At 40.4% G+C, this 25524-nt stretch overlaps 1 protein-coding gene across 6 annotated transcripts in view; it reads right to left on the bottom strand.

Annotated features, from left to right (window-relative positions):
* Positions 1–25524, bottom strand: part of SAMD11 (sterile alpha motif domain containing 11) — a 159137-nt gene that overhangs the window by 104372 nt on the left and 29241 nt on the right. The window lies entirely within an intron of this gene.

The following is a 25524-nucleotide window of genomic DNA, read 5'->3' as shown; positions in this document are numbered from 1 at the left end:
TCCTCGTAGAGGAATATTGGGGAAGCTGTGTGTGCGCAGTGAATCCAAACTTTCCCATAGGAAAGCATTGAATCATTGCTTTCCTATCGGAGTTTTCAAATCATGTGACCGGGTTTTACAGTAAGACAGCCACTAGAGGTGGAATTAACTCTGCAATGTAAACATGGTTAAAACCACAGGACCAGGGGGGGCGGAGCCTGACCTGCAAGCGAGCCAGACGCAGAAAGCCGGAGCTCCCGACTTCATCGCTAAATTAAGCAACATAACTCGGCGGGCATGGCTTCTAATCGAACCCGACAGGGTAATGTCAGGGGGACCCAGGGAAGCTAAACAACACCTCACCCGTGTGCTTTCCCTGCCCAAAACCTGTGATCCTTGCTGCGGCCTACCTGGAACGGGGCTGAGAGGAAGCGGCCGATCCCCTTGGGCTACGAGAAGGGATTTGGAACAGTGGCACTCCGACCCCCCCCCCCCTCCCACACCCCCCCCCCCCACATCTGGACCGGCGGGGGTCATCCCGGTCCCCCACAGAGACTGTACACTGTAATCACACTCACCATACAGCGAGAAGACATTGAATCAATCCCAACACTCAAAGATGGCGGAGGTCGGACGCCCACGAGGCGAGGACCTGGAACAGGGGCGGCCATATGACTATGCCGCAGATACCCAGGCGAAGTTAGAGAAAATATTTAATCGCTTCTGGCGGAGACTGCAGCAGCGATGTACCGCACATATGGTCAGTCCCCAGCCGGGAGGCGAGACAGCTCAAACACGAGCGGTGAAAGGGCCTGCCAAGAGCCGGGCACAGCAAGAGACGCCTGCACGCAACACCCGATACCAGGGTCGCCGCAGTCCGCAGGTCCCAGCACATGCCACCAATGGATGAAGGGTCCCAGGCCCTCCAGAGGACTACCCCCAAGGTACACACAGAGAGCCACAAAGCGCCAACCTAGACCCACGTGACGGATCTACAGGGCCCATCAGCCGAACTCACCGGGCTCAACCCAGAAACCCACCAGACCACAAACCTTTGACAAGTCGATACAGAACCTCTCCCAAGCACGAGACAGGGCTGACTACTCCACCAAACTCCACAACGCGACCCTGGCAGCCAACGAGTCAAGTTACAAGGTCTGGGTCAGGAGGGGAGCCCTACTGGGAACTTTGGGACTCTTACCTCTCCTCTGTCGGGTTGGGGTGGGCTGAAGATGAAAAGTCTAGTGGGCTATAGGACACCTGTACCCCAGCTCATGCCCTTGTGCTGTTAAAAGTATACTCCTTTAAAACTTGTCCTAACCTCTAACATATTACCTATGATTCTTTACAAAAGCTCTAGAGTGAGCCACTACATACTCTTGTTTAGTACTCTGTCAAAATAAGCATTCTTCTTGACATACATATCACGCACGCTCCTACACTTGTTCAATGTTTTACTCATGTTTATATGGCATGCTTCTGGACTGATCTATAAAAACAAAACAAAGTGCAAGCCTCTTCACATGACCTGTTATGTACACGCAACTTACCTTGTCATATTAACTACCTATGTCATGCTGTACAATGCTTGTTTACCTTCTATGCACTGCTAAAATAAAGAATTAAACAAAACAAAAAAAAAAACACAGGACCACTACTCCCAGGCCACCACTGAAATTAAGTGGCCTGGGTGACTTTAATGGTCCTTTTATAGGTTTATTAATTGCCCTTTCAATCACGTTCAGGCCAGGCACAGCCCAGTGCACACATTGCATTGGAGGAAGAGAGTTGGAAACAGCCAGAAGTTGTAACGTTGATTTACAGAGAGACAAAATGAGACACAGTTCCGGGATATTGTTAAATACCGTGGTGCGGATTTATATAAATACATTTCATTTTCAGACCTCAAAAAACATATATTAGTAAATACAGGGGATACATAATAGAGCATCTCCGACACATAATAGAACATTAGGTAACAACATAATGCTGAATAAAACCCTCCTAAAAGATCTACATCACTAAACAAAATCCTGGGAGGATAAAGACCAGACACAATGTGACATTTAGCCATGAGGATCACTATATGCTGTAACATTAACAGAGTAATCTTAATAAAACACTGTGTGCAGGGCCCTCGTTACCATAATGTGCTGATGAATTTCAAAGCTGTAGCCACAAAAGTTCAGGAAATGATTAAATTCTCCAAGGGTATGGCGAAAGCATCCCAGATGTCCTTTGGAGTTACGTTTTCACTGCTCGAAGTTCATGCAGCAAACTCTGCGCAAGTACCAAAATGACACAAACAAGAGGGGAGGATGGCTTCCAAATGTTAGAGATATAGGTCTTATGGGATAGATGCAGGAAACTCCTTTACAAATCAAATGTAGTCATGGTTTAAGAAGGTGGGGAGGGGGGGGGATTAATGTTATACATGGTAAATACTTCATTATATATATTCGCCTGCTCACCACTGACATTATGAGTTATGGAAAACAAACAAAACAACAACAAAAATGAGAATAAGTATTTTTCTTCTTTTACACAATGCTAGACACAAAACAAGCAAATGTTGAGATCATGAATATTTCTTTCTTGTTCTGTCTGGCTCTACAGATGGGACCTATCCACGCAAACACACAGAATGGTGGAAGCACATGACTTGCAACATAATGTGAGACCCCGGATAGCTTTTGTAACAAAAATGTAAAAAAAAAAAAAAAAATCAACCTTTTTTTCCCAGAATAATCCTTTTGGGCGTTCTTATTTTAATCACAAGAAAAAGTCTTACTAATTTTGTGAATAAAGACTTCTCCTCCGTTCTTGCAATAAACACTGTAGCCCCTTTGGATAGACAAGCAAGAATTCCTGTTTCTAATACTGCCAAGATTAGTGTGCAGAGATGCAGGATTGCAATCCGTTGGAGTGAAAATCGCGACCGCCAGCTATAGCGGGTTCTCAACCACACAGTTACAGCCAATAAGCCACAATCTAACGCCAGGTTCCATTTTTCTAGAGCCTAAGAACATATTTTACGCCTGCCTCAAAGATATACAGATTGTGTATCTAAAGTCAAAGATAGATCTATGTTGCAAAAATGGCTACGCTTTCACTGATATCACAATTACCATTTATTTATATAGCGAAAACAATCTGCACAGCGCTTAACAAGGTACTTATAGTACTCCTGGCATAACAAAATTGTGATCTTGTGCAATCCATACAGAATAACATTCCATCTAAATACTTAGATTATAGGAGAATTGTAAAACGACTAATTGACATTACAAATGCGTGAACTGTGGAGAGATAAGAGACAGATTTTAAATTTAAGTCAAAATAGTGCAATTTTAATCATTTTCCAAATCTGATGTTTTCAGTTTGCCTACTTTTGCCTAAATGTGAAATGTATTTTGAATTCACTGTGAATTCCCGCTATGTGTGAACGTTATTGTATACGTGTTCCTACTTCTACGAATTCATTTTGGGAACTGTTCTGTAATGATGGCTGAAGATTTAATATGATTTCACTATTGCTCTTGTAGGTTTGTGATACAATACAAACACGAGAAACCACCTATATGGAGAAAAACTAATTTCACTAATCTATGGAGTAGCACAGTCATAAAAATAATATCAAACGATTTTACCAAGACAGGTACGGTTTGATTTCAGACTGCATAATAAATGCATCTTTTTCAGAACTGGCATGTACCTACTAAGTGAACAGGGAATTATGGGACAAGAGCATACCAACATGAGAGGCTTTGATTGGTGAAGTCTCATCCTGGCCCGGGAGGTGTTGGAAGAGATGATGGGCACTATAGCGTCAGGAAAACAAATATGTATTCCTGACACTATAGTTCTAAAACACTGTTTAGGAAACGGTGGTCGACCACCGTTTAGGTGGTCTTATTCCCCATTAAAAGGTGATTTACTCAACCTTTATTCCAGCGCCCAGCAGGACTCTTCAAGTCTGGCCCCACCCATGATCCGCCTCTTCGGCTGACATCATCATAATGGATAATCTCAGCCAATCACAATGCTTTCCTATAGGAAAGCCTTGGAATGGCTGAGATTGTCAATTCTGATGATCTCGGCCAAGTAGGAGGGGAGGTACAGAGCCAAACACCACCTTGGCCAATCAGCAGCTCCTCAGAGAGATACAGTGAATCAATGCATCCCTAAGGGGAAAGTTCAGTGTCTCCATCTATGGAGTGCCCACTAGAGGTGTTCCTAGGCTGTAATGTAAACATTCCCTTTTTACTGAAAAAGGCAGTTTTTACAATAAAATTCCTGCAGGGACAAGCTATACTCACTAGAACAACTATAATAAGCTGTAGTTGTTCTGGTAACAATAGTGCCCCATTTAGTTGCAGATAACTGTATTTCACTAAATAATCACTTAGTGAATAGTTTTCACAGTATTACTGCCTACTATTCCATTACCATGGTTTTTATATGTTGGAAAGTATGGCAGCAAAATTCAGGCCTGGTGATTGTCTTATCTCTCTGAGCTCAGAATCATTATCATTACAACATTCTAAGTTCAGACTCCCTGTGCCGTGCCTGTGCCGTGCCTGTACCAGGTACAAGATGATATGGAAAGAGCTTTGCTGAAAGAAATCGGAACACATTCCTCTGATAATCAAGCAGACCTTGTACTGACCGATTCATGAATCTTTGGATTAAAACAGGGTACATCCTTTGCATAAAATAATGGATCTTTTAGCACCAACATTATAAACATTTACCCCTACAAGAACACACACACACACACACACAAAACAGAAAAAATAAAGGAACACTAAAGGAACAAACATGTATTTGTGACCCTATAGTGCTAAACCCACCATTTAGGTGGTTTGCGTGTCCTCCCCCCCACCCCCCTTATTTCCAGTGCCGCACGGGCACGGGCACTGGCCCCGCCCCCTTGGTGACATCATCAGAATTGGGTGCAGGGCCAAACGCTGTTTTGGCAAATCAGCAGCTCCTCAAAGAGATGCATTGAATCAATGCATCTCTATAAGAAAATTCAGCGCTGAACGACAGTGCTGCCTACTGTGCAGCACTGCCCCAGAAAGCACCTCCAGTGACCACCTGAGGAGTAGCCTGAAGCCAATGATTATACTCACCAGAACAACTACATTAAGCTATAGTCGTACTGGTGACTATAGTGCCCCTTTAATTTAAAAATGTGGGAAAGAATGGCATAGACCAAAAAAAAAAACAATTATAGTAAAAGGGTAAATATAGTTGTTACCCATGGCAGCCATTTTTTTCCGTCAACAGACGACAGCTGGACTGCGAGTTCGTGAACATACTGACAGCTACGATAATGGTATCTTATGTGAGAAATATGAATATCAAACACAACACGAACACAATTAATGTTTTTAATCACAAAAACATTTTTAGTGTTGGAAAGTCAGAATTCAGGTTATACCAAAAGCCTGTTGGACCAGCTTGAAAATAAAATTGCCTAGAATAAAAAGGGAATTGAGCAACAAATCAAACTATGACCACCTCACCTAACAAAGATGCATTTCTAACACGGTAAATGGTTTTGTGGGCATGTGCAAATCACTGATCAGTCAATAATCTACTTTCAGAAATTTATCTTACTTACTAATATTATCTGCCAATCAGCATTCTGACCAGCGCTAATTTAAAGTCGGTCACCTCTTTGCATTATCTACATTTTCATATGGAAAATCTAACAAAATAAAATCACCCTAAATCAAGTGTAGGCAACCTTAGGTACTCCAGTAGATTTTCACTACATCTCCCATAATGCTTTGCTAGCCCTATACTTGTTGGAGCATTTTAGGAGCTGTAGTGCATCTGAAGTGCCAACGGTTGCCCTAAATCAATTAGCCAGAAAACATTTTTTTTTTGCTCACTTTATAAAAGGTTTAAGAAGCGTGTTTTGATTCTTTCAGCGAGCAAAAGACTAGCATTAGTACACATTACTAAAATGTTATGAAGCCATGCTTAAAAAAAAAAAAAAAAAAAAAATCACATTAAATTCCTTCAGAAGGTTTACTCCACAGTGAGTAACCACGTGGTGGAGTATTCAACAGCAATGTCCCAGCAGGGCCATTACGGATTACGGCTGGAAGAGAATTTCCTCCAAGGCTAATCTACGAAACAAATTTCCATAAAATCATTAAAATTTACACGTCGCGTCCCTGAATTTTTATCGTTTCGAACTGCAAAGTTTAACGTGACGGAATAAATCTCAGTCCACGAAGCTTACAATTTAATGGTGAATGAATATCACAGCCATTTGTTAAAGGTCACAGTTCGTAATGAAATCAGCAATTTACCTTCTTTCGGGGGTGGGGTATGATTAAGACCACTGTTGCCAATTAATGAATAGGTTATTACTATGCTAGGAAAGTAACTTGAAACATTACATGGTCCTGGTAGCCCTAAAATGAAAACTGTATCAATTATTATGCTCCGCACATGAATGTTTAATGTGCTCACATGTTGCTCACGTTTTGTTAGCATATCAACAAAACAGCCCTGTATTGTTTTAGCAAAATATGCTTAAAAGTCTAAGGAATGGGCAATGCCAACATACATCGACACTCACGCATTTGATCCTAGATTTTAAAAGCAAACTTGTATGTCGTTCTGTACGAAGAGGAAGAAATAAAGACTGCTAGCCATGGTGATTAGTCAATCGATCTGGCAAATCTATATAAGGCGCTCAGAGGTTACAATGCTCCATTTATATAACACTCACCCTCTACACGTACAGTAATGCATAGGAATTTTTCAGATATCTTTGCTGTGAGATCTCTGCTAAGAGGACAGAAGTGTCTCAATACTGGGCAAAATGGGCTTCTCTGTCCTTAAATGTAGGCAGCGCCATCTAATAAATGGTAGGGTAGACGTGAAAGAGGGCTATTTCTTTTCTTAAGAGATAGGGTTTCTCATCTTAGCACAGAAGAAGGAGGAGTGCCAGCAAGTCAATGTCACTCAGACCTGTTTCCAGACCCAGAGCTTGCAGGTGCAGAAGTCATCTGGCAAGTTGAATGTAGGAGTATAATAAATGGAAAATATGGAAAGGTCTCAGGTTTAATTCTTGAGTTTTATTGTGTTTATTCCATCATGAGGATCAAAAAGCAAAATGGGCAGATTATTCGACATTACTATTATGATTAATCCTCCCTTTTGGGACTACCCTCACTAACAGTTGAACTATAGGTTTTAACACAGGTGCCCTAATTAAAGAAACGCCTCAAGCACCATAACCACGACAGTTCGGGGCCTAGATCATGAGAGCTAACTGAGGCTCCTGCTAAGAGCTTCCAGCTCTCAGACCACAAGAGGTGAGGCAGGCAGTGGCACCCAACGGAACCCAGGTCAGCAGGCAAGCCGTTCTTAAACGGTTTCCTGCGTGGAGAAAACATGGTTTAATTTTTCAATCAGATGTTAACTTGCTTTAGAATTCTTTATCTCCTGCTTTGTAAATTGAACTTTAATCACACACAGGAGGCTACTGTGGGTTGTAGAAGGCTATTAATAGAGCAGGAGGTAAGGAATTTTAAATTAAACATAATTTGCTATGAAGGTAGTTTAAACATTGGATCTTTACAGGAAGTGTTTAGGAAAGATGTGCAAGTCACAAGAAGGGAGGTGTGACTAGAGCTGCACAAAAAGTGATTTAACTCTTAAATGGCAGAGAAATTAGCAGAAGGCTGCCGGGGCATGATCTATACACCAAAACAAATCCATTAAGCTACAGTTGTTTTGGCCCCTAAAGAGTCCCTTTAATCATCCCTACATCCCTTTCTAACAAAGCATACCTTTCAAATCAATGCTATTGCTAATAGCAGGAATGGATATGAAAAGAGTAATGCAGAGATATGATATTAAGCAACAGAGAGTTATCTGTACATACTGTCCAGCTGGGAGGGTTCTATAGTAGAGTGTTTCGTACACACAGTCTCTTCATACATGGATTATGATGCCTTGTGGGCTATTTACAAAGAGTCATTCTGGGAAAAGGTCTCAAACGGGAACCTTCAGCAGGAAACTTCTATTGATTCCTATGGAAATTTCTACAAGTGGAGAACCTAACCCCAGAATGGCTTTTTAAAGACAAAGTGCTAATGTAACAATGAAATAGAGGCTGACATTCAAAAAATACTTTCAGGAAAATGGTTGATTTAAGCAGCTCTTGCATGCTTTAATCTGTTTTATCAGGTGTACACTGCTGAGAACGTCAGAAAAGACTGATCACTGCAGTTATTTTTAGTTAATGATGAGCACGTTTCCCAACGTGGATTTGATTTGAAAGGCTGGGCAACATCGTGTTTACACCTTGCTTTTCGTGCCCCAAAAAACGTGCAAACAGTCTCTCTGTTTTGAGTGAAATTATGTAACATTTATCAAACCTTATCAAACAACTAGTTGTGTTTCAAAGTCATGTAAAACCATTTTACACACCTGCATAAGAGTTTGAGGTTTACCCAAAGTTGTATAAAAAGACAGACACACAAGCACCACAGTGCCATGCAAAGATACCAATATGAGAGGAAGAGGCATCCAGGCCTCAAGCCTAACACCTAGAAAAAAGAGGAAGAGTGGTTGGCTGCTGCAGTTAAAAAGTGGGACTAAAAGGCAAAGTGGGAGCTAAGGGGGGAAGCCAAGTTGGAGAAAATTGGTGCCAAGTTAAGCAAAGGAGATGGCAATGACAAAGGGGGTTATAAAAGCAAAGAGGTAGAAAAGGAAGCGTCGCTGGGATAGACACAAGAACAGAGAAAGTCAATGGGGTCTAAGAAAGACAAAGGGTCAGTGAAAGACAACAGGTCTAGGTAAAGCAAAATCCTGTTAAAGGAGGCTAATAAGGCTATGGCACAGTAAAGCACAAGGGGTGCTGAGCAGATCAGAGCAAGGGAGTAATGGTAAGTCAAGAGAGAGTACGGTGGGCCACAAGGGGCAGAAAGGCAGGATTTTGAACAAGGACTGAGCCCTACCCTGAAAGGATCACCTGCATTTAATAGAGATAGCAATGGGTCACTTGTCAATCATATTACTGGCAAAACCAATACTTATCCTATTTAAATTACACTATCGCAGCAATATTTTTTTATGTACGGCAGCAATTGGTGTAATGCTAACTTTGCTTAACAGAGCAGTATATGAAGATTAACTTCTCCTACACCAAATCATAACCAGGCATCAAAGCAAGCTTTAATAAAGCCAATGATATAATGCCATAATTGCATCTGCACCGGTCATGACAGAATAGTAGGGATTTTAATTACAGCCCATTCGCAGCCTAACCAGTTAAAAAAATAAATACCGTACTTAACATATGAGAGGCAAAGCCCAATGCCTCCTGCACAATAAATAAAAAAAAAAATAACATAATGTTTGTGTTTCTCATAAAATATAATTACCGTAATAACTTCTGCAGAGGGGAAATTGTATTTGTATTTCTTGAATAAGAGGGAAAAGAGACGGACGCTAAAGGTCCTCAAAAGGAGAGACATGATGGCTCTTAAGATGAGAGCATCAGATAGATAATCTGTTTATGGTGAGTACCAATCCATCACTGCTTGATACTGAGATTGGGACAGACCAGCAGATACACTATGGGGTCACTAACACAATCTACTATTATGGAGGGATGGAATCTGCTCTAGAGTAATTTTGCACATCCTATCACACCAGCACATCAAAGCCTTCTATGGCAATAAGATTTAACAAAAGCAGGTAGTCACTACGTTTCACACGCAACACTTCAGAATATTGCACATCTAGCAGCATGAAAATATGCAATGATTTTAAAATTGAAAATAGAAAAAAAAGATTACATTACCTCCATCCTTATTGTATTTATAAACCATCAATAAATTAAGGAGGATGTATTTATTTTTGTCAGTGATATTATTTAAAGGGACCCTATAGTCACCAGAACAACTACAGTTTATTGAATTTGTTCTGGTGAGTAGACTCATTACCTTCAGGCTTTTAGCTGTAAACACTGTCTTTTCAGAGAAAATGCAATGTTAACATTACAGCCTAGTGATAACTTCACTGGCCACTCCTCAGATAGCCGTTAGAGATCCTTCCTGGGTCATGGCTCCCTAAAATGCATCCAAACATTCAGTATCTCCTCCCTCTGCAAGCAGACACTGAACTTTCCTAATAGAGATTCACTGATTCAATTCATTTCTATGAGGAGATGCTGATTGGCCAGGGCTGTGTTTGAATTGTGCTGGCTCTGCCCCTGATCTGCCTCTTTGTCAGTCTCAGCCAATCCAAAGGGGAAGCATTGTGATTGGCTCAGGCTACCACTGCTGATATCAGTGGGCAGGTCTAAAGGAAACAGAGCCAGAGCTAGCAGCTCCAGACTTGACAACAAGTAAGATGTTGCTAAGTTTAGGGAGGCATGATGGGGGGGGGTGGATGGTGGTTTTAACCCTATAGGGTCAGGAATACATGTTTGTGTTCTTGACCCTATAGTGCTCATTTAATATAGTTTGTTACAGAAGGAAAGATTAGATGATTTTCAAATGTTACTGTTAATATTAATATTTATTACTAATAATGACATCACCTTGCTGAATTTAGGCAGGTAATTCACATTGGGTTTGTTCCCACTGACACCTCTTTTAAGGAACACTGATAATTCTTTGCTAATGAGTTATGCATTGCTGTCTGGATGCTATTCTATTTGGTTTACATGGCTTATTGAACATGGCCTTACTGGCAGGATTCTCTGTTGGGAAAAATGAGCATCACTGCACAACATACTACGACCATGTGTCTTGGATCAAAACTAAAAAGAGAATGCCAAGAGGGTTACATAGTGTCAGGAATAGTACAGATTTTGACATGGTGTTCCTTGGACATCCTTCAAGTTGGAACGTCATTCTGGAAGATGTGATCTGTTCTCCTTTCCTGACCCAATATTTAGTCCCACAATTCCTGTTTAGGGATGGAACAGATTACCTTAATCAGAACTAAACTTAGCAATGAAAATGCATTAATATATAGCACTGATATAAGGAAGAGTTTTTTCATCTAAATATTACCGTTTTAAAAAACTGATATCTACTACAGTCCATTTATAGTATTGATTTACTATGCAAGACCTGGAGCGGTTACATTCTAGATGCAAAGTTTTGGCCAACTAGAAATGACATAGCAATACAGTAATGGACAATTATTAGTCCCAAGAGTGGCTAAAGGTCACCAGGGCGAAGAAAGGCTCTCAAAAAGGTAAATGGTTTCAAAAGGCAAACGGTTTCAAAGGGAATATAGGTACCAATGTCAGAAGCATAGCCAGCGATATCAGAAACAAAAAAAAATCATAACCAAAAAAAAAATGAAAGAAAAAAATACAAATAAAAATTATCTTAGATTAGAGAATGCTCTTCAGCACAGCTAGGACACTTTGAGAACATAATTGCGCAAATATGTGATACAACTGCGTCATAAATTGACGTGTGGGAACAGTGTCCGGCTTCAAGAATAAACAGAGCAGAAGAGCACTGTTAGAAGAAACACTACGTGCCAGTTATCGAATAGATCATTTATTTGGGCTAGAAAAAAAAAATGTTTAGTGGGATACATTTTAAATTCAGCTAATTCAAGGTGTACATTTTCATTGACATTTTTGATCGTAGGTCAGAGGCCTGATGTCTCTATTAGGAGGTAAGGGAGTTAATGCTCACAGAATTATCAGCCGGAATTCATAGTTACCTGTAACCAGGGATTACCGTATTTATCGGCGTATAACACGCGCCGGCGTATAACACGCACCTCTTTTTCAGAAGGAAATTCCAGGAAATTTCCACCCCTCCCATAGTATTCCCCCCCCTCATCCCATAGTGTTCCCCCCCCCTTTCCATAGTATTCTTCCCCCCCTCCCATAGTATTCTCCCCCCCTCCCATAGTATTCTCCCCCCATAGTATTCTCCCCCCCCCTCATCCCATAGGGTTCCCCCCCCTTCCATAGTATTCTTCACCCCCTCCCATAGTATTCTCCCCCCCATAGTATTCTCCCCCCCTTCCATAGTGTTCCCCCCTCATCCCATAGTGTTCCCCCCTCATCCCATAGTGTTCCCCCCTTCCATAGTATTCTTCCCCCCTCCCATAGTATTCTCCACCCCCCATAGTGCCCCTCCCATAGTGTGTCCCCCCTCCCATAGTGTCCCCTAGTGCACTTTCCCTCTGTCCCATATTTACTTACCTGTCTTGAAGCGTGGGCCGGCTTCACAGCGCGCACCGCGGTACTGGAACTTAAATTTCAGGTTCCGGTTTCCGGCGGGACTGAAAGGAAGTGTGCACACTATTGTGTGCACACTTCCTTTCAGTCCCGCCGGTTGTGGAACTTAAATTTCAGGTTCCGGTTTCCGGCGGGACTGAAAGGAAGTGTGCACACAATAGTGTGCACACTTCCTTTCAGTCCCGCCGGAAACCGGAACCTGAAATTTAAGTTCCAGTACCGCGGTGCGCGCTGTGAAGCCGGCCCACACTTCAAGACAGGTAAGTAAATGTGGGATATCGGCGTATAACACGCACCCATGATTTTCTCCCTATTTTCAGGGAGAAAAAGTGCGTGTTATACGCCGATAAATACGGTAATAGTCGATAAAACACTGGCCACCTGTTAAGATTTTACTGAACAGAATCAACAGCACAGGTCCATGTCTCTATGAATAACAATCCTGAGGATTGCCAATGTGACTTTAGGTTTCAACTGTAAACAGATTATCAGTGGGTACTGCTTATTTTACTTGGATTTCATTTACATGTGTGTTCCTTAAGAAGTGATATACAGACCCAGTGCAGAAAACGATCTACAGCTGTGTGGGTCCGTCGGCATATCGTTAACGGACGTCGGCTTTAAAATTGATATAGCACTTTCAAAAACATGTGCAGAACCTTGGGGCTACCCCCTGCTACCTTTTTATTCTTAATTCTTCTCATATCTTTCTTGTTGGCCACATAATTACCGGTACTTTCCTCTTCTCTATTTATTTTATTTTTATTCACTCAATAATTGGGGAACACAGGGATATATCTGTTGATACCCTACGTACTGTTTAATCTCTGTATAGTTTTCTTTACATCTGTCTGTTTCCCTAATAATATTGGATTTGTCTTTGTACTTTTGTACCCATCAGAGATTAAACGCACGCATCGGGATCACAGCAAAATACAGAGTTAAGAGGTAATGACTGTTTCTCAACTCCAAGCCACTCGTCCTTAATTCAGGGTCCTTGCCTTGTAACTGCTTCTTCACACGCTGCACGTATACCGAATGAACTAGATTTACTGTGCTATAACTGGAGAGGTCTGACCTACATAACATTAGCAATGAAATACAGGCGGCACTGTTCATCAGGAAACCTGTACGCATATTATCACCAGCTTCACTTCTCTGCTAGGAGACAGGAAGGGGCAGCAACGTACGGAGACGCTATGCTCTTCGAAAGATACAAGATGTCACAGGATATAAGGACCTCGAGCGAATGACTGCCATCAGGTAATGTCCCATTAGACAGGTACCATCTCTCCTTCACTACTGACAACACTCTAAAAAAATTGTAAATGGATGCACTGCATGGTACGCGGGTGCACAAGTGCGACAGATTGCAACGGAAAGGGAAAACTACAATTTGACAATGTATTTCTCTATTAGCACAACTACATTGTAAAATAATTTAATGAAACGTGCCTGAATATATTTTTATGCCTCTTTCATATATATTTATAAACCGCTATCCTGGACATATTAACTTTAAGAAGTACTCAAAGACCATAACCACTACAGCTAATGGTGCAAGGACTCAATGCGCAAAGTCCCTTGAGTTTTAGTCAAAATGTTTTCATGTGGTGTGAAAAAAGCACCCTGAGTCTGCCCCTCAGCTTGTGACATCATAATCAGGATGTTTTCTTTCCTAAGTACCAGACAGAGTGTTTATACAGAGTGTGCATGAAATGAGTGCAGTTAAAGGGACACTACAGTCACCAGAACAACTACAGCTTATTGTATTTGTTTTGGTGAGTAAAATCAGTCCATTCTGGCTTTTTGAGGTAAAAGCTGTATTTTCAGAGAAAATGCAGTGTTTACATTGCAGCCACTACTGAGATGGCTACTAGATGTGCTTCCTGGGGCAGTGCTGCATAGTCTGACTGACATTCAGTGTCTCCACCCTCTGCGTGGAGACACTGAACTTTCCTCGCAGAGGAACTCTATGAGGAGAAGCTGATTGGAGAAGCTGATTGGCCAGGGCTGTTTTTGGCTTGTGCTGACTCTGCCCCTGATCGGCCTCCTTGACAGTCTCAGCCAATACAATGCTTTCCTATGGGAAAAGGTTGTAATTGGCTCTAATCACCACTTCTGACTGTTTGGCTGACATCATCAGATCAGGGGTAAAACCAGCAGCAGCATACTGGAGTTGTACTATATTTAGGGGGGTAAGGGGAAGCCAGGGGAGATAGGTGGTGTTTGTGTTCCTGACCCTATAGTGTTCCTTTAATGCACTAAAGTATAAGATTATTCAGCCATGCCAAAACATTGCAGTCCTTCTAGATAAAGCAAATCACCAGAGACCCTCATGGCTCCACTAAAATGACAAGGGGTATCTGTGACAATTTGGCAGCCTTGGAAATGGTTAAAATGCTGAATAATTTCAGCATGGGTGAATTCTCTTATATCTCAGTGGTTACAGTCTCTCCTTATCCAGCTTTAGTGATAAGTGGCCTGACGTTTTATTCTCCACACAAGACTTAAACGTCAACCAGTTCGCACCACAGAGAATAAACTAAGATCAAATTGTAGAACAGTGCTCGGGGGATTTGTGGCAATCTATATTTATATAGCTATAGATAGATAATATACATACACACACACACACAAATATAAATACATACAGAGAGAATTATGAACACAGACACACAAATACATACATTGAATTCTAGACTAATGTGCAGTTATTCCTGTACATGTTGAATATCTCAGCTGAAATGCAACTGAAAACCGCTAACTTTCCTGGAGAAACTGTAACAGCATAGCTATCCCAGGTTTATTAATCCTACACCAATTTTGCTCCCATGTGCGTGTGTAACATATGGTTCTTTTACGTCCAGTACATTTGCTGACAGCTCAGACATTAGGAATGTCTCCTAATGAACCTTGCGGCTGGCCCGCATCCAGAATCGTTTGAGCAAGCACACAGGGAGGTGTGTATTAAGAAGGTGCATGCCTTGACAACACGGTCCTGTAATCAGTTACTGAGAAAGTGACCTGTTCCTCCCAGCTCCCTCAACTGACACCGAGAGAAAATCCAGACAGGGAGTGGAAGGTACGCAAGCATCCAGGTGTTCGGAGCTTGGCTTCGTACACTGAATATTACTCAGGATTCTGGGACCTAACACGTCTACATCCTCTGGGGGATTTAATTAAAAGGACGCCATGTGACAGACTAAATCTGGAATAACCAGAGGCGCCTGCTCTGTACTTAAAGAATAGTTAGATTTTGTCATCAGAATGGTGTGCTCTAAAATAATAATAATAATAAAAATAAATAAATGAATGAAAGGAACAAAAAAGAAAAAAGTGACTAAACTGTTAAAACTTGGGGGAGTTTTGCATGCATAGCAGTTTAAGTATTAATCAGTTCATTATTTATAATATTGATTGTGAATTGTATTTGTAATCTCTTTTGCGCTTTCGAAATATTATTTTTATAAAGAAAAAAAAAGGGCCATGAAAATCGGACTTATTGATTTTAGTAACTAAATGTATTTAGGAAAAATGGGTCAAGAGAATGGTTCTCAGGACTAGGATGGTTCTCGGAGGAAACCTCATATATTCTGCTATAAACAGCGAGTGAAAGATGAAATATCTAACAGCTATATTTAGCCAAATATGACTTTAATGTCATAATATCAGATGGATGATTGCTTAAACATTTCTGTAAGCATTTTGTTGCTGGGAAGACACACGACACTAATGGCCACAGTGCAGCTAAAGAGGGGGGGAAAATGAAAATCTTGCAGAGCAAATGTACCATATAAAACGCAAAAAGTACCAGATAAGCACACTATGATGGACTGCACATCATGAGGTGCAGGAACAAAATTAAAGGTTTAACCCCTTAAGGACCAAACTTCTGGAATAAAAGGGAATCATGACATGTCACACATGTCATGTGTCCTTAAGGGGTTAAAGGGACACTATAGTCACAAGAACAACTACAGCTTATTGAATTTGTTCTGGTGAGTAGAATTATTAACTTCAGGCTTTTTGCTGTAAACACTGTCTTTTCAGAGAAAACTCCTTAGATGGCTGTTAGAGATCCTTCCTGGGTCATGGCCGCCTAAAATGCATCCAAACATTCAGTATCTCCCCCTCTGCAAGCAGACACTGAACTTTCCTAATAGAGATTCACTGATTCAATTCATTTCTATGAGGAGATGCTGATTGGCCAGGGCAGTGTTTGAATCATGCTGGCTCTGCCCCTGATCTGCCTCCTTGTCAGTCTCAGCCAATCCTATGGGGAAGCACTGTGATTGGATCAGGCTACCACTTCTGATGATGTCAGCAGACTGCTTTTTTTTCCGAGTCTAACAGCATGCAGAGTTACAGCTTCAGGCTTGAATACAGTAAGCGCATATGCAAATAGGATAGGGGACAATCTGCTAAATACAAATAAAACAAAACAACATAGCGTATAACTGTGTGGAGACTGGCACTGTTATGTATTCATAATTGGTCACTCACAAATTTGTGGAGATAAAAGAGCCTTGAGTGATATATTTTTCTTTCAGTGTCCAGAGTGTTGTCCCTCCTCACAATTTCATCAATCCATAGATGTATATATCTCAAGAAAGGGAAAATGGTGACATGCTGTTTGTTTTAAACTTGAATGTAAGTTATTAAATACCTTTTTTATTCATACTCTGGAAGTGCACTACATTTTTTGTATATATTTTCCCTTTCTTGAGATATATACATCTATGGATTGATGAAATTGTGAGGAGGGACAACACTCTGGACACTGAAAGAAAAATATATCACTCAAGGCTGTTTTATCTCCACAAATTTGTGAGTGACCAATTATGAATACATAACAGTGCCAGTCTCCACACAGTTATACGCTATGTTGTTTTGTTTTATTTGTATTTAGAAGATTGTCCCCTATCCTATTTGCATATACCTATTGAAGACAAGAGGAAGTCTTCGGGGATCTACCTGGATACTCCACCTATGATATAGGGGAAGTCCTGGTTTGCTTTCATTTATATTTTCTTTTCACTGGGTTGTGTTCACACATCTTGTTGTTTTTTGTTTGAATACAGTAAGATTTGTACTATATTTATGGAGACATGAGGGGCCCAGGGGGGCTAGATGGTGGTGTTAACACTATAGGGTCAGGAATACATGTTTTTTGTTCCTGACCCTATAGTGATCATTTAATGGTAAGGATGTTGCCTGCAACTGGGGCCAAACTACACTGGGGCCAAAATGCTGCCTGAAAACTTTGGACAGTGTAAAAGCAAAATGAAGTTGAGTGTTACAGAGTGTTGCCTAGCTACAATGTTGCGCAAGCAGGCCTACAGGGCAAATGACCATTTTGTGACTCGCTTGAGCACATAAAGTGATATCCCAGGTGTCAAGAAGCCATAGCTCCAAGAAAGTTTTCTGAAACAACTTGTTGGAGTAATGATACAAATTGCTGAAGATTCCAATTCAAAGCCTCCTGTGGAATCAACCAAAGAGGCATAGGAATACCTGCTATTACTTTGTAACTACGTAGCATTTCTCAGCTCAAAAACAAGTAAAATTGACTAAATCCCATTGCATACTTAAACTCAATAGTACATTTATCGATTTTGTTTGCTGAACAATATGGCATCCGACCCTGCTGTTTTTAAAGTACAAACAATGTAAGGATGGCTTTTAGGAGATGAAGTGGTCTTACAGTCTTTGACCACATAGTAAAGAAACACTATAGACACTCAGACCAGTCCAGGTCATTGAAGCGGTTTGGGTGCATTTCAATGAATTTAGTGCCTGTCTACCAGACAGCCATTATAGGCGCTTCCGGGGGGTTACTGGACATCATCACGCTCTGCATGAGGACATGCAGCATCAGTAAAATCCCCATAGGAAAACATTGCTTAATGCGCTCATGGCACTTGCAGCGCATGCGCAATTATGCGTCCCCCACCCCCGTCAGGTGACATCAGAGGAGGCGGAGCGCTAATGGGTATCAGACATATGTATTCCACTATAGAATCCACCTAAAAAGGACCATAAGTGGCAAAATCAAATAGGTGCAGTTATTGGTTTTATTTGATAGGCAGATAAATGTGTTGTATATCCTTAATGCATCTCTATAAGAAGAATTGTATAGGCCAAAAGTTATCAATCTTGATGATTTCACTGGAGGAGGATCAGACTACTATGAGGAGTCTGGTTTGTCACTGGAATAAAAGTAAATTTAAGGACATTTACATTTTTAAAAAAAAACAAGCGGGCTTCTCAGTAATCTAACATAAAGGAGGAACGTATATAAAAATATAATTTTATTTTTTTCATTTAATCAGAGTGTGCCTTAAATGAAAGTCTTCAGGGTTACAAATACTGTATCTTAATTTTCGATTTAGTGCAGACACACTTCTATCTACACTTTTTGGGATGAGTATGTCCAGATGTTGACATTAATTTTGTTTTTCATTCACCACCACCGATGGCTTTTATTTTCTTCCTCACACACACTTCCAACCACCTCCCCCTGGTGATTGGGGCTTGCACTTAAAGGAACACTATAGTCACCTAAATTACTTTAGTTAAATAAAGCAGTTTTAGTGTATTGATCATTCCCCTGCAATTTCACTGCTCAATTCGCTGTCATTTAGGAGTTAAATCCCTTTGTTTCTGTTTATGCAGCCCTAGCCACACCTCCCCTGGCTATGATTGACAGAGCCTGCATGAAAAAAAAACTGGTTTCACTTTCAAACAGATGTAATTTACCTTAAATAATTGTATCTCAATCTCAAAAAAAATCACTAACAGTATATGGTGTCCAAATTCTCTCTCATATTAGTCAAATTTAATGATATGAGTAAAAGAGCAAGAATGCAGATTACTTTTAGTGAATATTCTGCAGGGCCATAGGGTTTGGAGTAGTGAACATACAATGAGTGACACAATTCCCATTGTCAACGCTGCAGTCTATGTCGGCTCTTCATAAATACTACTAATAGTCGCATTTGAACAAGCAAATCTGACTCAATAATCTAATCTGATGGTTTTCTTAGCAATTAAAAATGCAACAAAAATTTTTTTCACCAGAAACCCGTGACATCAGGATATTTGTTTGTTTGTTAGTTTTTTTGCTATACAGTACTCTGTATGCCTAAAAGGATTGTAAAAATCTCCTTAGAATACTGCTCATAAAACAAATTCAAGCTTTTGATAAATGAGTGTTTCATACACCTTCTCTGTAGCTATTTTCATTTCTGTGCCACACTGATGCCCTAACAGAACCACTGATGCTAACTTCACCAAACCCTATGATTTGCTCCTATAGACCTTAATTCCCATCTCCAAATGCGGCTTTATCCTCCCCCTTCCCTCAGTATCCCCTTCAATTATCTCTGGTCTCCTCAGACACTATCATCCAGCCTCCCCACCCCCCCCACCCCCACCCCTTCCCACCTTCACCCTAGCCAAGTAATTTCCTCTTCAAATCAATTCTCCTAATCACAGAAAGCCCAAAAGGGCCACATGAACGCAGCCTCAAACCAGAGCACAGACATTAATTAAACCCCCTCTAGCCTCCCTGACACTACAAATTGGATGCCACAGGGGTGGGCTTCCTCCTCCGAAATGTTAACCCTTTACAGAGGAGGTGTCTGTAGCTATGAGACTTAGAAAGAGGATGAGTGCACGATTCGTGACTGGTGCCATGCCAGACAGAGCTTGGGACTTACACGATCTTCTAATAGCAATTATTAATAAGAAAGCTCCCTATTCATCTCAGGGATTTGGCAGAGAAGCAATTTCCACACTCCGCACATAAAGCTGACAGTTTCTTGGTCGCGCTAGCGGGAGATGGTGGGAGGTCCTTGGCAGGGGAACAGCGTGCTTATGAAAGAAGCCTGGGCTTCCCTCCTGCATCCCCTCAAGAGCTGAGCGCCATGTGCGCCGCTGAGCATCGGAGTGGGCCCTGCGTGCCCCTGACACTAAAACCACAGTCAACAGACAGAAGGAGACGAGTTCTGCCCATTTCCTGAGCGCTTTCAAAGGGGAATTGTTAGCTGAATATCTGTGTGCAATGCTGACAGCCCCTCTGGAGATCACCTCCCCCCAACTGCACAGAGAAACGGTTTATCTGACAGCTGTGAGGTCTGACCGCATGGGAAGAAGGGGGGGAGAGGACGTGTTATGGGCGCAGATGGAGAACCAAGCTTTCAGTTATAGGCAGGGGGTCGCTCACATGAGAACGCACTCAGCAACCGCATAGTGGCCAACAGAGGAGTTGGGACCACGCTGAGATAAATAATGCAAGAGAGCTAGGTGTCAAACTTGTGCTGATGGTTTCTACCAGACAGGAAAAAGAATTACTAATATTATTTAGACTTTTTTTGTTTATTTTATTAACAGAAGGGTGCTGCGAGTTTTGAGTCCAAATATAAAAACCCTTACAGGGTTATTTCCTAAAGTAAGAATTGTGGGGAATTCAAAGTGAATATTATTATAGGGGGCCTGTTGGGTTTGCAAAGCAAAACTTGCGCTTGTGGAAGGAAACAGGAAAAGTAACTCTTTCAGGGACAAGGTTAGATAAACCGCTAGTTACAGTGACATATATTTGGTTCTGAAGAGGTTAAAGGAGCAAAGGATAGTTTGCTTCCCTTCGAAATTGTCAATGCAAAGTGCAAACTGCCAAACCGAATGGAAAGTCCTTGGGAAGATTTCCCGTTGCCAATAATATTTTATCCATTTTGCCGTTAACATTTTACAGTTTTAATCTCTCTGCTTTGTACGCATTTCCGAGAACTTATCTGTGTGCTACTTCAGTAAAGCAATGGGTCTGCCATGAGCGCTATAAAAATTAAGGCAATAATAGGAGCAAGCAAAAGACTATAAAGAAAATCTGACTCAACAGAGCCTGCGTTCGCGACGGACAGCTTTTAACACATAATCTCATCTCATGACGCTATCCCTGCCAGAGAAGCCTGGAATGAAGGGGTTAATAAAGTGAGTTTATTTTGGTTTTCTCTGGGTCTAGAAGCGGAGTACAGGACCATTTCAAATTTGTTAACGCTTGCATTGCATCACACAGCATTTGGTTAATAAAAAGATAATGAAAAAAAAAGATTTACTTTTGTTGTAAAGATTATTTATTTATATGAACTACATGGAGATACGCCATGGCACACACCTGTAATCGGAATTTAAAGTCACTTTGTAGCACACGGGTTGCTACTTAAGAGAAAGACCAGTAATGATTTATTGTGCGGCCTCCTGTGTATGCAACAATGTCACTGTTGCAGGGGACATCTCTGACCCTTCAACATCCCCTAATATAAGAAAGGGCGCACTTATTTGCAAAGTGTAATTTTCTACAACACATTGTGTGTCAAGGCGTGCGGTTAACATAGGTACCAATTATGGTTGCAAGATTTTCAGTTACAAAAACCCTAGTACATAACAACTTTCAAAAGTTATTTGAGACCCAAAATGACCTGTCCTACTTTCCACATTTTCTGGGCCACTTTCTCTATCAGTGTGATTAGCGATCTGTACGTACATTAAGTTTGTGTTAATGAAACAATGGCTTTATTCTATAGGACAGGTACAAATAGGGTCACCAAAAAAAGTAATGATCCATCCGGTTGTGAACAAATCTGACAACCTGGGTGAGAGTGAGGGGCGCCAACAAGTTATGGAATAAAACGGTTAACATAGTCTAATAATTCCATACACGTAGGTACATACACATGATGACACTCTTCATCCCGCATTAGCAACATCAAAGGCTCTGTGCTTTAAAGGATTCAATGTTGAACATTACTTAGGAATATTTGTGTATTATTAATTTCAAAGTTCCTTTAAATGCAGTATTGCATAGATCAAACAGGACCAAAAAAAATAAATGTGTTTTACAAATGCAAATATGCAGTATCATTACTGGGCAATGGGGTACCTAACACAATAACCCGATACCTATATCAATGATACTGCCCTCTTATAAAAGCTGTTGTAGTTTTGATAAGTATCACAGTGCAGAGAATTTGGTATAGACTACAGAACCTCATGTTCAAATTACCACTCAGCATTGTGATGTCAAAGGCCATGAACGAAGCAAAACAGTGATTGACAGTCCCGATTTGGAGCCATTTAGTAGCAACTGAGTTCTATTGATTCCAAAACCTGGAATGCCAACAGGATTAGTGGGTTCCCTGGCTTTGGAATTGAATTGTCGGATATCTAGGCCAATTGTACCCCAATCAAAAAAATAGAGCTGTCAGCACAGTCTCTATTATGGTCATCCATCAAGAGGAAATAAGCGTATTCCTATGTCACATTTTCCAACTCCCCCAGTTGTCATAAAGCTGACAGATTATAGTAGCGAAACTGACACAGGGTAACATCATGAAGACGACCAACGCAAGCCACAAGAAAAGCAGAGAGTATAGAACATCTTCCCACAAAGCTACACAACATAAACTCGTGAAAAATATCAACTAATGCAAATCATTATTGGCTCATTGTCGTGAAATATTTACCCATCAAAAGTATCTAAGTCCAATTCTTCTCCAACTGAAATGGTTCTAGCAGAACTATTCACTAAAGAGAGAATTAGGAATTCAAAGTGCATTTCAAATTTAAGACCAAAGTACGTAAACTGAAAGTGAAAGCATATTTTTAAGTTTGTTCATTTTGGACTTAACTTTGAAATCACTTTGAAATCCTGACAATTCTCACTTTGGTGAATAACCCTGTATGTCTGTAAATGGTTGAATGAAAAATGCTTGAGTTGAAAGTCAACAATCGTCACGAGATCAACATGCTGGCGAAACCTTGTTTATCTTACCACATAGGATAGAACCATGGACAATCAATAAACAACATGCGCCACAGACTGTAAGACACTTACAGTTGGTCAGTTGATAGGGCATGTCTATAATCAGTGAGAATTCGATAAATATTTCCATAATTAACTATTAACTTGCAAGGAAATCTAAATAATCCAGTGTGAAATTAGCACCAAAAAAAATGAAACACTTATCTATAGGCTACTATTTGTGCATTTAAGGCATACATTACAAATTATGTTTTCCTTAGAACAAAGTCTAACACCTTTCTATTTGGGCATGTCTTGTTAGAACTGAATGTGTCTTTCCCATTTTAGCAGTTCGTGGTATGTGGCAACAGAGAACTGCTATTAGGGGGTCTCTGTTAAAATCCCTGGTTAAACAAGAATGTCAATGTCCAAGCATGTGAATTTTCTGGAATTTAAAAGTGAATTCGAAATGAAGCTAAATATTGGGCAAAAATAACCAAAATGGAAACATTCACCAAGTCAGCTAGGTTTTAAGTTAGACTATATTGGCCTAAAATTTAAAATTCACTTTGAATTCATAAAAATTCAACATTTAAAAAAAAAAAAAAAAAAAAACACTCTAAGCACCAAAACAGCTTTAGCTTAATGAAATAGTTTTGGTGTATAGAAAACCTAACTGTGACTCACAGGCTCCATAAAAAAAAAAAAAAAGAGTTTCATTTTTACAGCACAGTGTATTTATTTCAGAAGTTCTTATTTCCTGCTCTGTTGATCGAACTCTAGCATGCAGATAGAGCAGGAGATGGGAAATTCTAAATGAAACACACTCTGCGACAAGGGAAGCTAAAATCTTTCACTCCTTTTTCAGGAAGTGTGTAGGGTGTCTGAGTCAGAGCCAAGGGAGGTGTGACTAGGGCTGCATAAATAAATAAAGTTATTTAAATCCTAAATGGCAGAGGACTGAACAGAGAGACTGCCGGAGCATGATCTATACACCAAAACAACTTTACTAAGCGACAATTTTTGCTCACCAGTAACAATATGTGAACATCAGTCCTATACTGCCAAAGAGATAGGTTGAGGATTCTTTGCGTTACTATATATAAGACATATCCCGAACAGGGTACGTTTTTGAGGTGCTCTCTTAGAAACAGAGAGGAAGCGTAGATATAAAGTTTAAAAGCACTTAACCTACTTAAGAATTCATTTATTTTTTTTCTATGGGATAGAATAGGGCTAGGCATCCGTAACCCATCAACGCTAAGATTGGATAGTGTTTAATAACTAAAAGGCAGGAGTCGCCCAGCTGAAAGGAATAAAAAGATATTATGAACAAATTAATCACAAAGCACTCTGCAGAAAAAAAGAAGAATTGGATCCCAGGCACTGGTAAAAATATTATAAGAACGCAACTTGGCTCATAAAGAATCTAAAATTATATTGCAGCGTAAAACGCATTCAAGTTGGGTCATAAAACAGGATATCAATAAAAATGCCATTTGATCCCACAAAATTGCCTTTTTGACTAATATCTTCCGTCTGCCTATGGGATTTCATTGATTTTACCGTTCTTCACCATTAATTCCCTTTCGGCAGGTTTTTATCACCTTCTATCTTAGCTGTCTGGTGCGAAGGGTGGTATATACTTCATGATCAAACCCACATACCAGCTGTCTCCCACCTCGGAACTATATGGATATAGCCAGATAGCAAAAGCTTGGGGAACCCCTATTCCTAATCACACAGCCATATGGAAAATCAGATTAGATTTAGGATTGGCCACCAAAAGTTGTGTAGGGAAATACTATACTACAAATCCCATCAAGGGGGCAAAACAGCAGTTGAAAAGAGCGATATCATATATAATCAACCCAATACTTGCGCAGCTTTTATTTTAAAAAGTTAATTGGTTAAAATAAAAAGGCTTCTAATTGCTCCATACCAAATTATAGACCACTACTTAATCCTGGAGGTATAGCTATGGAAAAGTAGTTATATTTCAGTAATTTCTGCATACAATATCAAACAGGAGTCGAATATCATATATACAGTATATTTTCATACACAGCATAGATTGGCAACAGTGGGTACAACACTTTTAGGTGATTTCTTTTTAAACCTGTGAGTGCCACAATAGCATAACAAATCACTGCTTTGAAGTGTCCTTTGCAGGGAGGGTGGGGGGCAGGGGTTGGCACAGCACATCGTTAAAAATTCACCGTTCTTCTAAATCAATAGACAGACATCTGAAATAGGATTGCCGTTTACATCAATAAACATTATTTATTCAGCACCATTAGCGTGTTTGGGGGTTTTAAAACTGCAGTCACTCTGAAGCTACTTTGGAAAATATAGAGGGCAAAATAATCATAAAATACTCTAAAATTTGCGTTGACACATCCGTTTTCCAAAACAAATGAGATAGGAGGATGTGAATCATTGTGGATAAATGCTATATGCCTTGTAGTATTGAATGTGGGTTTGTTTG

Source organism: Pelobates fuscus, chromosome 11 (genome assembly GCF_036172605.1).
Source record: "Pelobates fuscus isolate aPelFus1 chromosome 11, aPelFus1.pri, whole genome shotgun sequence".
NCBI classification, from domain to species: Eukaryota; Metazoa; Chordata; class Amphibia; order Anura; family Pelobatidae; genus Pelobates; species Pelobates fuscus.
The sequence above is the reverse complement of the archived record's forward strand: the minus strand, read 5'-3'. Positions and strand labels throughout refer to the sequence as shown.